General features: G+C 43.2%; 1 non-coding gene across 1 annotated transcript; it reads right to left on the bottom strand.

Annotated features, from left to right (window-relative positions):
• Nucleotides 1–4,386: 4,386 nt before the first annotated feature.
• LOC118641205 lies at nt 4,387–4,512 on the bottom strand. The gene has a single exon (XR_004961567.1). It is a non-coding gene; the product is annotated as a U6atac minor spliceosomal RNA (small nuclear RNA).
• Between the last annotated feature and the right edge of the window lie 2,256 nt (nt 4,513–6,768).

Here is a 6,768-nt window from a genome sequence, read left to right as displayed (position 1 = left end):
GCAGAAGAGGCAGACTTTATCTCTGTGCTATAGTTTGGGTAGCTGTTATTTCTATGTCTTCAAGTTCACAATCTATTGTTGTTTCCACAATACTTAATTTGCTGTTGAGCCTATCAACAGACATTCGGTTTTAGATTTTACTTTTTTTGAAAGAGAGAGGGAGAGAGGAAGGAAGAGAGAGAGAGAGAGAGAGAGAGAAACATCGATGTGAGAGAGAAACATCAATCGGCTGCCTTCTGCATGCCCCTTACTGGGGATCCAGGCCAAAACCCAGGCATGTGCCCTGACTGTGATTCAACCGGGGCCTCTCAGTCCATGGGATGACGCTGAATCCACTGAGCAACACCGGCCAGGCTCATTTTTACTCATATACTATCCATGTGAGTGTTTTCAAATATATACATATATATATATACACACACACACACACATACACATGCATGTGTGTGTGTGTGTTCCTCCATGTCTTTTATTTTCATGTTTGTTATAAATACTTGAATAAACTTTTTAAATTCTTGGGTAGTTTATCATCCACCCTGTCATTTCTGTGCTGGTTTCTACTTCCTCGTGATTATCACTTGCAGATTGTTTCTGCACACGTCTTGTATTTTGTTTAGGTCGTGGACACTATTGCTGTTAAGTCATAGGTATCCAGATTCTGGTAGTTTTTATTATATATTAAGGTTTTTGGCAAAACTTTATTAAATTTCCGACAAGCTTGGTCTGTTTGGCTCTCTCTCGAGCCTCTCAGTTTTCTCCAGCTTCTGTTTTCTGCGTGCCCTCCGTTTCTCCTTGTTCTCGCCTCATTCTCTCCATATTTCTTGCGCTTTCAATTGTCCACTGTTCTCGGAGTTTTCTCTGCTCTCTCCGTTCTCCCCACATTATCTCCACGTTTTCCATGCACTTTGTTTTCTCGTCTTTCTCTTCATTTTCTTTGCGTTCTCAGCTCTCTCATTTTCTCAGCTTTCTCACACTGTCTTTCTCCCCTGGTGCTTTCCATTCTCTCTCTCTCTCTCTCTCTCTCTCTCTCTCTCTCTCCCTCCCTCTCTCTCCCTCTCTCTCCCTCTCTCTCACGCGCACGCGCTGTATGTTCTCCGTTTCTCCAGGACTGTCCCCCGCATTGCTCCGTTTCTCTTGCGCTCTCTGTGCTTCCCTCATTCTCCCCACCCCACCCCCTTCCTGCCCTCGTTCTCTGCGTTTTCCCAAGGCCGCAGGTTGCTGTGTCCGGGGCACTGAGAGAGACCCGGGGGAGGGGCCTGCGTGAGTGGATTTTTATGACCCATCATCAGGTGCTGTCCACTAGTTGCTCAGTAGATAGCAGCCGAGTGGTCCCCAGGAGACCTCCACTGTGGCTTCTCTCTGACTTGTACGCTAGGTGGCAGCAGAGAAACGCTTTTCCTCGTGACCAGCCCTGGGAAGATACCCTCAAGGTGATAGATGGCAGCAGAGAGAAGCTTTTTTTGGTAACAACCAGTCACAAGACGCATACTAGATGGTAGAAGAGAACTGTTTCCTGGTGACCTTCACTGTAGAGTTATTCCTAATGTGCACACTCCATGGCAACAAAAAAGGAATTTTCTTCAAGGTCTGCACTCAGGTGTTATTCCCAAATTGAATACTGGATAAGAGCAGACAGTAACTTTCCCTAATGACCTCTATTCCGGTATCATTTTCAAGATGCACATGAAATTGCAGCAGAGATTAGCATGTTAGAATGACACATGCTCAGGTGTAATTCACTAATTGGATACTAAATGGCAGCAGAGATCTTTAATTGGTGACCTCCACTCAGGTGTTATTCACCACAGATGCATACTAAATGGCAACACAGAATAACTCTTCACTCTCTTGAGTGACATGCACTCAAATGTTATTTACAGGTTGCACACTTTATGGCAGCAGAGTTGTGTGTTTTCTCGTGACATCCTCCCAGTTATTATTCCCAATTTTCACAACAGATGACAGCAGAGAAGAGCTTTTCCAGATAATATCCACTAAGGTGTTATTCTTTTTTTTAATCCTCGCTGGAGGACATTTTTCCATTCTTTGTTCAGATAGAGCAGGAGGGAAAGAGAGGAAGAGAGAGAGAAAAACCTCGACAAGGGACACATCGAGTGGTCGCCACCCACACGACCCAACCAGGGCCAGGGACAAACTGCACCCGAGGTACGTGCCCTTAGCGGGAACCAAACCCGGGTGTCTCCAGACCACAGGCCAACGCTCTAACTGCTGAGCCAAACCGGCTAGGGCAAGGTGTTATTCTTAAATGCTTAGTAGATGGCAGTAGAGGTTAATTTTTTAAATGTTATTTTATTTTATTTATTTTTTAAACTTAACTTTATTGTTGAATGTATTATAGATGTTCCTTATTTTTCCCCCATTGACCCCCTCCTCCCCACTCCTGCCTCCCTCCTGCCTTTTCCCACACTGTAGTCTGTGTTCATTGGTTATGCATATAAGTTCTTTGGTTTATTTCTTCCCACCTTCCAACCCCTTTCCCTTTGAGATTTGTCAGTCTAGCAACCAATTTGTACTTCTTAATCCCTTCACCTTTTTCACCCATTCCCCCAGCCCCCCTCCCATCTGGCAACTAACAAAATGTTCTCTGTATCTATGAGAATGTTTCTGTTCTGCTTGTTCATTTTGTTTGTAGATTCAATTATCGATAGATATGTATTCATTGTCATTTTGTTTGTTCATATTTTTTTTAATCTTTTTTTCAAGAAGACCCTTCAACATTTTATATAACAACGGTTTGGTGGTGATGAACTCCTTTACTTTTACTTGTCTGGGAAACTCTTTATATGGCCATCAATTCTAAATGACAGCTTTGCAGGATAGAGTCATCTTGGTTGTAGGTTCTTGCTTTTCATCACTCTGAATATTTCTTGCCACTCCCTTCTGGCCTGCAAAGTTTCTTTTGAGAAATCAGCTGACAGCCTTATGGGAACTCCCTTGTAGGTAACTATCTGCCTTTCTCCTGCTGCTTTTAAGATTCTCTCGTTGTCTTGAAACTTTTGCATTTTGATGATGATGTGTTTTGGTGTGGGCCTCTTGGGGTTCATCTTGTTTGGGACTCTCTGTACTTCCTGGACATATATGTTTGTTTCCTTTACCAAGTTAGGGAAGTTTTCCATCATTTTTTCAAATAAGTTTTCAATTTCTTGCTCTCTCTCTTCTCCTTCTGGCACCCTGTGATACAAATGTTGGCATGCTTGAAGTTGTTCCAGAGGCTCCGGACACTATCCTTGTTTTTTTTTTATTTTATTCTTTTGTCTTTTTGATGTTCTGATTGGGTGGTTTTGCTTCCTTATATTCCAAATCGATGGTTTACTTCTTGGCTTTACCTACTCTACTACTATTGAAGCTGTAAATTATTCTTTATTTCATTTAGTGCCTCATTCATTTCAGTTAGTGCCTCCTTCATTTCTGATTGGTCCTTTTTTATGCTCTTGAGGCCCTCACTAAGTTAGATGAGGTTCTCACTAAGTCAGCTGAGGTTCTCACTAAGTCCATTGAGCATCCTTATGAGCAGTGTTTTGAACTCAGCTTAGGTTGCTTATCTCCATTTTGCTTAGCTCTTTTCCTGGAGTTTTGTTCTTTTCTTTCATTTGGGACCTGTTTCTTTGTCTCCTCATTTTGGCTGTTTGTTTCTATGTATTACTTAACGAGAGGTGTAGGGCTAGCTGAGACCAGATGCTGCTTGTTTGAAAGAATTTAGGAAAACTTGAAGCAGGATCCAAGACAGGCCAATCCTATGGCTAAGCAACTGGCAACAGCTTGGGTGGGCCTGAAAGTTGGGTGGGGCGGGGCCTCAGGGAATCACCAGGGCGGGCAAACAGTATGAGCCAGGTTGCTGGAGTCCCAGATATGGGGGCTGTCTGCCACCCCAGGGAAGGGCTCACCAAAGGAACAAAGGCCTCTGACAGCACATCTGTCCAGGAGAAAGCTGCCTCTGTAGCACTCACTCCAATGCCAAACAGCTCAGTTCTTCCCCATATGACACTGGTACCTTTCAAGCTGCCTCCCCCATGCTGGAGCCTGGAGGGTGCGAGTCTGAGTAAGTCCATGCGCGGGCCCTTTAAGAGGAGCTGCCTGGGGCTCCAGCTGCCTCAGCCTTCTTCAGCCTCAGTTCCTGCTGATTTTTCCATCCAGAAGTATGGGGACTGCTCTTCATGGCACTGGAACCCTGAGCTGGGTGCCTGGTGTGGGAGGGGGACCCCTCAGTTGTAGGACTTCCATTCAGCTTGATTTCAGGCGATTTTGAATGATGGTTGTTCTTTAGTTTAGTTGTAACTTTGATGTGGTTGTGGGAGGACGCAATACTGCATTTACCTATGCCACCACCTTGACCACAAGTCCTATTTTATTTTATTTTATTTTATTTTTAAATGATGGTTAGATGCCACGAAGTAGGTGGCAATGCCTTAACCGTATGTGTGTTGTTAGGCCCCAGGGCCTCTTCCATCCTTGTCAAGGGGAGTGCTAACCTTCTCTCCTTTCATACTACACTAAATTTTATTTTAAAATATGTTTTTATTGATTTTTTTTAGAGGGAGAGAGAGATAGAAACATCAGTGTGAAAGAGAAATATTGATAGGCTGCCTTCTGCATGTCACCTACTAGGGATCTAGCCTGCAACCCGGGCATGTGCCCTGACCGGGAATCACACCGAAACTTCTCAGTCCGTGGTGGCCAGGCAGCAGAGGTTAACTTTTTATGATGATATGCAATCAAATCTTAATCATTAGTTACAGACTAAATGGTAGCACAGAAGAGCTTTTCTTAGTGAGCTACACTCACGTGTTATTCCCAAGATGCACACCAGGTAACAGTGGAGAGTATCTTTTTATGGTGACAGTCAATCAGGTGTTATTCACTGGTTGCACACCAGATGGCAGCAGAGAGGAGCTTTTCATGGTGACCTTTGCTAAATTGTTATTACCAGGGCGAACATTAGATGGAAAAAAAGTGGTGTGCTTTCTGGAAACCTTCAGTATGGTGTTATTCCTAATTTCCACACTAGATGGCAACGGAGAAGTGTTTTTTTTTTTTTTAATCCTCACCAGAGGACATTTTAGAGTGGGAGGGCGAGAGAGAAGAGAGAGAGAGAAACACCGATGTGAAAGGGACACATCGAGTAGCTGCCACCCGCATGACCAACCAGGTCTGGGAACAAACTGCAATCGAGGTACGCGCCCTTAGTGGGAACTGAACCTGGGTCTCTCTGGACCGCAGGCTGATGCTCTAACCGCTGAGCAAAACTGGCCAGGGCGAAGTGTTTTTCTTTATGACCTAAATTCAGATGTTATCCCCAATATGAACTTTAGATGATACTAGAGGAGAGCTTTATTTGATGACGGCCATTTAGGCGCTATCTACTATATGCACACCAGATGGCAGCAGAGAGCAACTTCTTATGATGACTTTCATTCAGGTGTTATTCATTGATTGCACACTAGATGGCAGCAGAGTGGTGTTTCCTGGTTACCTCTACAAAGGTGTTCTGTTTTGCACACAAGATAGCAGCAGAAAAGAGTTTTTTTCTGTTCAATTGCATTTGAGAATGGCAGCAGGGAAGAATTTTTCCTGGTGAGCTACACTTAGATGTTATTCCAAAGATGCACTCAAGAGGAAGAGAGGAAATTGTTATGACTTACCATCAGATGTTATCCACTAGTTGCTCACTAGATGGCGGCAGAGAAGTGGGTTTCTTGGTGACGTTCACGTTGGAGTTATCTCTGAATTGTACGCTAGATGGCAACAAAGAAATGCTTTTCTTTATGACCAGCACTAAGGAGATATTCCCAAGGTGAACACTAAATGGCAGCAGAGAGGAGCTCTTTTTGTTGACAACCAGTCAGGTGTTATTCACAAGATGCACACTAGATGGAAAGAAAGAGAATTGTGTTTCATGGTGACCTTCACTATATAGTTATTCCTAATTTGCACACTAGAGGCCAACAGACAAGTACTTTTCTTCATGGTCTGCACTCAATTTCCAAGGTGAATACAGAGAGTAGCTTTTCCTGGTGGCCTCCTCTCAGTTGTTATTCCCAAGATGCACATGAAATGGCAGCACAGAATAATATGTTATGACATACACTCAGATGTCATGCACGATTGCACATTAGATGGCAGCAGAGATTAACGTTTTCTGATAACTTACAATCAGGTGTTATTCACTGGTTGCACACCAGATGGCAGCAGAAAAGAGCTTTTCAGGTGAGCTCTACTCAAGTGTTATTCCCAAGATACACACTAAATGACAGCAAATAATTTTTTAACTTATCTTTATTGTTGAATGTATTACAGATGTCCCCCCTTATTTTCCCCATTGACCCCCCCTCCTCACCAATCCTGTCTGCCTCCGAGGTTCATCAGTCTAACAACCAACTTGTACTTCTTAATTCCTTCATCTTTTTCACCTACCCTTCTAGCCCCCACCCATTTGGCAAGCAACAAAAAGTTCTTTGTATCTATGAATCTATTTCTGTTCTGCTTGCTTATTTTGTTTGTAGATTCAATTATTGATGGATATTTATTTCTTGCCACTTAATTGTTCATATTTTTGTTCTTCTTCAAGAAGACCCTTCAACATTTCATATAATACTGGTTTGGTGGTGATGAAGTCCTTTATCTTTTTCTTGTCTGGGAAACTCTTGGCATGTCCATCGATTCTAAATGATAGCTTTGCAGGATAGGGTAATCTTGGCGGTAGGTCGTTGCTTTTCATCACCTTGAATATCTCTTGCCACTCTCTTCTGG

The sequence above is a fragment of the Molossus molossus genome, unplaced genomic scaffold, assembly GCF_014108415.1.
Source record: "Molossus molossus isolate mMolMol1 unplaced genomic scaffold, mMolMol1.p scaffold_m16_p_26, whole genome shotgun sequence".
Classification (NCBI taxonomy): Eukaryota; Metazoa; Chordata; class Mammalia; order Chiroptera; family Molossidae; genus Molossus; species Molossus molossus.
Note: the sequence above shows the minus strand (reverse complement) of the source record. Positions and strands in the feature narration are given on the sequence as shown.